Source organism: Tachyglossus aculeatus, chromosome 6 (assembly GCF_015852505.1).
Source record: "Tachyglossus aculeatus isolate mTacAcu1 chromosome 6, mTacAcu1.pri, whole genome shotgun sequence".
Lineage (NCBI taxonomy): Eukaryota > Metazoa > Chordata > Mammalia > Monotremata > Tachyglossidae > Tachyglossus > Tachyglossus aculeatus.
In genome coordinates, this window is record NC_052071.1 from 3,119,195 (window position 1) to 3,127,220 (window position 8,026).

The 8,026-nt window shown below is 54.8% G+C and overlaps 1 protein-coding gene across 1 annotated transcript in view; it reads right to left on the minus strand.

The window, feature by feature from the left end:
* The window catches only part of ARHGEF9 (Cdc42 guanine nucleotide exchange factor 9), a 133,944-nt gene extending 130,503 nt beyond the window's left edge, over positions 1 to 3,441 (minus strand). The window contains exon 1 of the mRNA XM_038747803.1: positions 3,373 to 3,441. The gene's annotated coding sequence lies outside the window, so the exon portion shown is untranslated. The remainder of the gene's footprint in view (positions 1 to 3,372) is intronic.
* Positions 3,442 to 8,026: the final 4,585 nt, after the last annotated feature.

An 8,026-nucleotide genomic window follows, 5' to 3' on the forward strand; every position in this document is an offset into this window, starting at 1 on the left:
GATTGATAGAAGCCCTCCCCGGTCGCAAGGAAGCCACGGCAGGCCTGTGCCCACTGGGCACAGGTGACAACCGGCCCGGATCGGACAAAATCCAATTCCCTCATTGTACATTCGCGGTCCCGGGGAGTGAACCTGTGCATCTCCCTGGTACAGTATTTTGAGAGAAGCGGTGCGGCCTAGTGGAAAGAGCCCAGACCAGGGACAACACCAGGGTTTGAATTCCACCTCCATCACATAGTAATAATAATCATGGTATTTATTAATCAATCAATCAATCGTATTTATTGAGTGCTTACTGTATGCAGAGCTTGGGAAGTACAAGAGCACTTACTATGGCCAAGCACTGTTCTAAGCACTGGGGTAGATACAAGGTGATCAGGTTGTCCCCCGTGGGGCTCACAGTCTTCACCCCCATTTTCCAGATGAGGTCACTGAGGCCCAGAGAAGTGAAGCGACTTGCCCAAAGTCACAGCTGACGAGTGGCGGAGCCGGGTTTAGGAGCCACGACCTCGGACTCCCAAGCTCGGGCTCTTCCCACTAAGCCACGCTGCTTCTCGATGCCCGCTGCGGAACCTTGAACAAGTCACTTCGCTAGGCCTCAGTTTCCTCACCTATAAAATGAGGATGAAACATTTGTTTCTCCCCTCCCTTTCAGGCGGTGAGCCCCGTGTGGGACAGGGGCTGTGCCTGACCTGATTCTCTTATCTCTACTTCTGCTCTTTATGCGGTGCTCAAACCCTAGTAACCCCTCAACAAATGCCACAGTTATCAATCCCGGAGAGGACCCCATCCCCACCCTGGAGCCAAGCCCTGAGGCGCAGACACAGCGGAAGCGGTTGGCTACCCGCTGACGGCGGGCACCTCTATCCCTTTAAGCGGGAAAGCAGGATTCCGTGCTCCTCCCACCTCCACTGGAGCATTGCTCCTCGCACTGAATCCTAGGGAAAAATTCCAAACCACCTCCCTAAACCCCAGAGGCTCAGCCCCTCCGCAAAGGGAGACTCACTTCTGGACTCCAGGTAGCTCCGGGAGCGGAGGACCTTCCCTTGGGGACCTCTGATGATGCGGTCAAGGTCACTCCGGCCACAACCCTGCCTGCTGTCATCATCAATCATATTTATTGAGCGCTTACTGTGTGCAGAGCACTGTACTAAGCGCTTGGGAAGTACAAATTGGCAACATATGAAGCTGTCCAGTTTCAGCCGCCCCATCGCCCCGTTCCCTCCGGTCCGACGGCCCCTTTGATCACTTCCGGACGTGTTCCCAGCCTCCCTGCTTCCATCATTCTCTGAACATACAGCTCCTCTTCTCACTTCCCCAGCTGTCTTCATCCAAGAATAGTCACTCTACTTCTTAGCGAACACTTGTTCTTCCTAATGCTTCCATTGTTTTGGTAGTAGTAGTCTAATACTAATAAATAATATTATTTATAAATAACGGTATCATCATTAATTGAGAAGCAGCAGGGCATAGTGGATAGCGCATGGGCCTGGGAGTGAGAAGGTCAAGAGTCCTAATTCCAGCTCTGCCACTTGCCTGCTGACTTACCTTGGGTAAGTCACTTCACTTCTCTGGCCTCAGTTACCTTTCATTCATTCATTCATTCATTCAATCGTATTTATTGAGCGCTTACTGTGTGCAGAGCACTGGACTAAGCGCTTGGGAAGTGCAAGTTGGCAACATATAGAGGCGGTCCCTACCCAACAGTGGGCTCACAGTCTCGAAGGGGGAGACGGACAACAAAACAGGATATATTAACAAAATAAAATAAATAGAATAAATATGTACAAATAAAATAAATAAATAAATAGACTAATAAATATGTACAAACATATATACACATATACAGTTGCTGTGGGGAGGGGAAGGAGGTAAGGCGGAGGGGATGGGGAGAGGAAGGAGGGGGCTCAGTGTGGGAAGGCCTCCTGGAGGAGGTGAGCTCTCAGTAGGGCTTTGAAGAGAGGAAGAGAGCGAGCTTGAAGGATGGGCAGAGGGAGGGCATTCCGGGCCAGGGGGAGGACGTGGGCCGGAGGTCGACGGCAGGACGGGCGAGAACGAGGCCTGGTGAGGAGATTAGCGGCAGAGGAGCGGAGGGTGCGGGCTGGGCTGGAGAAGGAGAGAAGGGAGGTGAGGTAGGAGGGGGTGACGGGATGGACAGCCTTGAAGCCCAGGGCGAGGAGTTTCTGCCTGATACGTAGGTTGATTGGTAGTCACTGGAGATTTTTGAGGAGGGGAGTAACATGCCCAAAGTGTTTCTGCACAAAGACGATCCGGGCAGGCGTGAAGTATGGATTGAAGAGGGGAGAGACAGGAGGATGGGAGATCAGAGAGGAGGCTGATACAGTAATCCAGTCGGGATAGGATGAGAGATTGAACCAGCAGGGTAGTGGTAAAACGGGGATTGAGGCTGAGAGACCCATACGGGACAGGGATTCCATCCAGTGTGATTTGCTTGTATCCACCCTACCTCTTAGTACAGTTCCTGGCACAAATAAGTGCTTAACAAAGACCACAATTATTATTGTAATTACTAATGACTAAATGCTACACCTGGGCATTTCTAGAGAACTTTTTCTTTAGATAATTACGGCTCTCCATCCCCCGCCATCTTACCTCCTTCCCTTCCCCACAGCACCTGTATATATGTATATATGTTTGTACATATTTATTACTCTATTTATTTATTTATTTTACCTGTACATATCTATTCTATTTATTTTATTTTGTTAGTACGTTTGGTTTCGTTCTCTGTCTCCCCCTTTTAGACTGTGAGCCCACTGTTGGGTAGGGACTGTCTCTATATGTTGCCAACTTGTACTTCCCAAGTGCTTAGCACAGTGCACAAAGTAAGTGCTCAATAAATACGATTGATTGATTGATTGATTGATGAGGAATCGGGGGCTCGAGCATTTACTGGTTCCACCCCTTTCTCTCCATCCCAACGGCCCACATGCATCTACAAATACCTTCACCCCCTCCCAACCAGAGCACACACCACTCCCACGCCTCAGATGCGTGTGCGAACACGCACGCCCGCTACCCCAAGGTACAACACCCAACCCCGGTTCCAAGACCCGCCAGGTTCCCACAAGGATCACTCCTGGTTTTCCCGGCCCAGTTACCCTGCTTCTGGTTGAAGCCCCCAGGTCCCAGCAGGTTAGCAGGAGAAACTCAGCAGCACGGACCTGCTCGGCTTTCCCACCCGCCACCGTGGCCGGTTCACGGCGTGGGGACGCCGCACACCAGTCAAAGGTCACTCTCCTCACTTTCCCGTCTCCGCAAGCGCTTCTGAAACCTCGCCACTGATAAGAACTCCAAGGGGGCCACGGCACCCCCGTCCCGGTTGGGCGGGAAGCAGGAAGGAGGCCTTACCTTGTCGACGATCAGCTGCTCAGCCCCGGGTTTCAAGGCCTTCCAGCGCCGGCCCCCGTTCCTGCCGGTCCCCCGGACTTCCAGCGTCTTGGAGCCCAGGTCGGACTCGGCTGCGAGGGCACAGGGCAATCAATCAATCAATCAATCGTATTTATTGAGCGCTTACTGTGTGCGGAGGGCAGGCACTGAGTTGTGCTCCTTCCCCCGCTCAAGTCCCCATCCCTCCCCCGCCTCTCCAAGCCCTGGAACCCGCTGCCCCCAAACTATCCTGCTCGCAAACTGAAATCCATCTCCACTGTCACCAGGGGCTACCCTGGCACTGCTTCGGGGGAGGGAGGGGAACACCACATTCTCTCTTTTAGACTGTGAGCCCACTGTTGGGTAGGGACCGTCTCTGTATGTTGCCAACTTGTACTTCCCAAGCGCTTAGTACAGTGCTCTGCACACAGCACGCGCTCAATAAATATGACAATGAATGAATGAATGTACCCAGTGCTCAGGGCAGTGCAAGGCGCCCAGCAGGTGTTTGAGAAGTACTTTTACTACTAGGGGGAGGGAGAGAGACAATCCCATACCTGTGAGGTTTGAGTCCCGCAGATCCCACCCCAACCCACGAGCCTCAGCTAGAGTCGGGGCAATCAATCAATCAATCAATCAATCGCATTTATTGAGTGCTTACTGTGTGCAGAGCACTGTAATAATAATAATGGCATTTGCTAAGCGCTTACTATGTGCAAAGCACTGTTCTAAGTGCTGGGGAGGGTGCAAGGTGATCAGGTTGTCCCAGCGCTTGGGAAGTCCAAGTTGGCAACATCTAGAGACAGTCCCTACCCAACAGTGGGCTCACAGTCTAGAAGGGGGAGACAGAGAACAAAACAAAACGTATTAAGACAGGAGATGGGCTGATTTCTGACGGGATGATCCCCCTGGAACCCAGAGATGGAGGAGGCCAGCCCCCTATGCCCAGGTGGCTCCCCCCTCGACCCCTGGTGCAGTTTTGAGGACCTCAAGGAGAAAGGGGCCGGCACCAGCAAACGCGGGGCCCCAAGCAGGTCCCGAGGCCAGACCGGGCTGGTGAACTTTCCTGGCTCTCCTGACACTCGGTTCCATCCATTATAATAATAATAATAATGATGGCATTTATTAAGCGCTTACTATGTGCAAAGCACTGTTCTAAGCGCTGGGGAGGATACAAGGTGACCAGGTCGTCCCACAGTCTTAATCCCCATTTTCCAGATGAGGTCACTGAGGCCCGGAGAAGCGAAGTGACTTGCCCAAAGTCACCCAGCTGACAATTGATTTGAACCCCTGACCTCTGACTCCAAAATCCGGGCTCTTTCCACTGAGCCACGCTGCTTCCCCGGGGTGGCACCGGGCGCGGTCAGAGGGCAGCGAAGGCCGAAAATGCCTCCCCGGGCCCACTAGAGTGCCTCGGGCAGGGAGGAAGCAGCTGAACTGCAGGGTCTCGGTCACCATGTGAACACCCCTGTGAACACCATGCCACCCTTTTCTCTGCATAAATCCCTCCTCCGAGGCCCTCTCCCGAGAAACTACTGCGGGGACAAAGGAGGTTGATGTGGGAAACCTTGTGCGGAGAGTAGACGTCCTCCCGACTTGGTTAGTTGGGCCCCAAGACCCCTGGACGTTCCACCGCCCTGGGATCCAAGGACCCCGCCTGCTAGCCCCCCTTGTTCAGCCGACGAGGATGAGGAGGCAGGCCGGGGAACGGCCCACACCCCCTTCCGCCCGAAGCGGGACCCCTCGGACCTGCGCTGAGCAGCAGACGCCTTCTCCAGCCCACGCGGTCCAGGCCCAGGGGCGCGCTCTGAGACAGCGGCAGCGAGCGGCACCTCTCCAGCAGGATCTTGAAGGGGGGCGTCGGCGGCGACGGGAGGGCGGGATGCGAGAAGGGCTGCGGAGGGAAGGGGCCGAGGTCAGTGGCTGGCGAACACTGCAGGGAGCGAGGCGGTCAGGAGGGAGGGAGATCCCCCCAAAGCCGCGCACTCCGGCCCCCTCCTTCCTGCTGCCAGCCGGACTGCACCCCTTCCCCGCCAGCTCCTCCCCAAACCCCCAGACCGGGTCTGGGACCCTGAGCCTGGACCCCTGGGTGACGACAGCAGGTCGAGCAACCCGTCCTGGTCATAGTATTATTAATGCTGGAGTTTGCTGAGTGTTTACTATGTGCTAAGCACCGTGCTAACCTTTGGAGCAGATGAACTCTAAGAGAACGGATGCAGCCTCCGTCCACACAGAGCTCGCTAAGAGTGGGTGGGGGGACAGGGAGAGACTCGAGCACAGAGAAGCTAAGCGACTTGCCCGAGGTTATAGGGCAGGCAAGGGGCAGAGCCGCGATTAGAATCCAGGCCTTCGGTCAGTGGAAAAAAATGGGCTAAGTGCCCACAGTGCCCAGAACTTTTTGGGGAGGTGGGTGGCCAGGGACAGCAGCCAGGAGGAGAGAGGGAGACACACAGTCCCCACCCCTGAGGGGCCGACAGTCTAAAGCGGGAGACAGGTCCTACGGACGGACAGAAATACGGATGCATACACAAAGATTCCTAAGCACTAGCGATGGGCACCTAAAAACACACGCCAAACCTGAACCTCAAATGGCAGAAAAAACAAGGCTCCCTAACCCCGTGAAGAAAACCAGGAAACCTGCAGGGTTTGACAGCAGGACAGAACTGCTCTTCCCCGGCCTGCTTGGGGAAATCCGGGTCTGATACCAGCCAACCTTTTCTCCATGGGGACTCAACCCACGGGGGCAGAGCCCTGGGGTTCGGCTCAGCAGGGAGGGTTGCTAAATTGGGGGGCGTTGGGGTCAGTACCAAAGCGCCAAGTACCCCCCAAGTACTTAGTACGGTGATCTGCACACGGTAACGCTCAATAAACACCACTGCTTGGCTGATTGACGGGTGGGGGACGCAGACAGGAAGGAGACTAGGGTGGGGAGACGAGAGCTTAGTCGGAGCTTAGTTCGTAACCCCCTTGGGACTGTGCGCTTCTCAAGGACAAGGACTGTTGTCTACCATCTGGAGTTTAGGACAGTGCTCTGCCTGCAGGAGCCACTAAATAAAACCCACTCAAGGACTGCTTCCAGAAACGCCTCCCCTATAAAGCGCTGGACCAGGGGAGTAAAGACTGGAGTCCGAGGGCCCGCTGCCCCAAACACCTGGGCACCTTCAGTGGGCGACTCCCGGCGGACCACCCTGCACCCCAGTCTCCCGACATCTCCCAATATTCTGGCTCCCGCGTCCACCCGTGCCGGCACATCCAGACGTCCCGATCGGGGCGCGACAGTCCTCATGTTTCCAGTGGACGTAGGGTGGAGGCTAGCAAAGATCATTCTTTGGCAGGGGGTGGGGACCCACCTTCCCCAGCCTCACTCACCTCCCCAAAGTCTCCCCCACCACCCCACGCAGCCAGGCACGCGACTATGCCGAGGCCCGGGGTGAGAGAGGCCACGTCCCCAGGCAGAAGGACAGGTGGTCAAGTGGGCATCAGGCAGTCAAGGGTTCAAATCCCCGCTCTGCCACTGGCTGACGGAGTGTGTCCCGGGGCTGGGCACTTAACCTTGAGATATCTCGATAATTCTACGGGGGCATCGCGAGCCCATTGTTGGGTCTCTAGATGTTGCCAACTTGCACTTCCCAAGCGCTTAGTACAGTGCGCTGCACACAGTAAGCGCTCAATAAATACGATTGAATGAATGAATCGGGGCAACGGCGGGGGAGGCCTCAGAGCGGCTCTGCGGCTAGGCTGGTGGAGGGATGCAGGGATTGGGGAAGGGGGGCAGGCCCAGGCCAAGACCAACCAGGAGCCTTGCCCCCCAAAACATCACGATAAGCACTCAATACATACCTCTGCTTGACTGACCGATTGTCTCCTCAAGCCCAACCAGCATTTCCATGCCCTAGCCATGCTGGATCGGGACCAAAATCTCCCCTGGCGAACGCCCTAACATCTTCCCATCCGAAAAACCAGACTTTCTAAGGCCCCTGGGGTCAGTCAGCTGACGCGGCTGCGGGTCTGCCCTAAAGAGGACACACCCAAAGGTAGCGGCGCTCAGGTCAAAAAAGCGACAACAACAACAACAACAACAACAACAACAAATATCCCCTTTTGCAACCTAGGGAAGTGGGCACCCAATGCTCACCTGTGACCGTGAGCCCCATGTGGGACCCGGTGATCTTGTACCGTACTTGACACATAATAAGCTCTTAACAAGTACAATTATTATTATTGTCATTATTATGACGACCTGATGAGCTTATCAGACCTGGGTTCTAGCTATTGTATGTCTTAACTGTGTGCCAAACACTGTGCTAAGCACTGGGGTGGGTACTCCCCCCTACTCCCAGAACTTGCTGAAAGCATAGGCAAGTCTCAAAAGCTCTCCGGGGCTTGGGGGACTATTTTTAATGGTATTTGTTACACACTTCCTACGTGCCAGGCACTGTAGTAATCAGGCTGGACACAGCCAATGTCCCACATGGGGCTCACAGTCTTAATTCCCATTTTACAGATGAGGTTACTGAGGGGCAGAGAAGTTCGGTGACTTGCCTAAGGTCATCCAAAAGACACACGGTGAAGGCGGGACTAGAATCCGGGCCCTCTGAATCCTAGGCCCCGACTTTTTCCATTAGGCCTCCCTGCT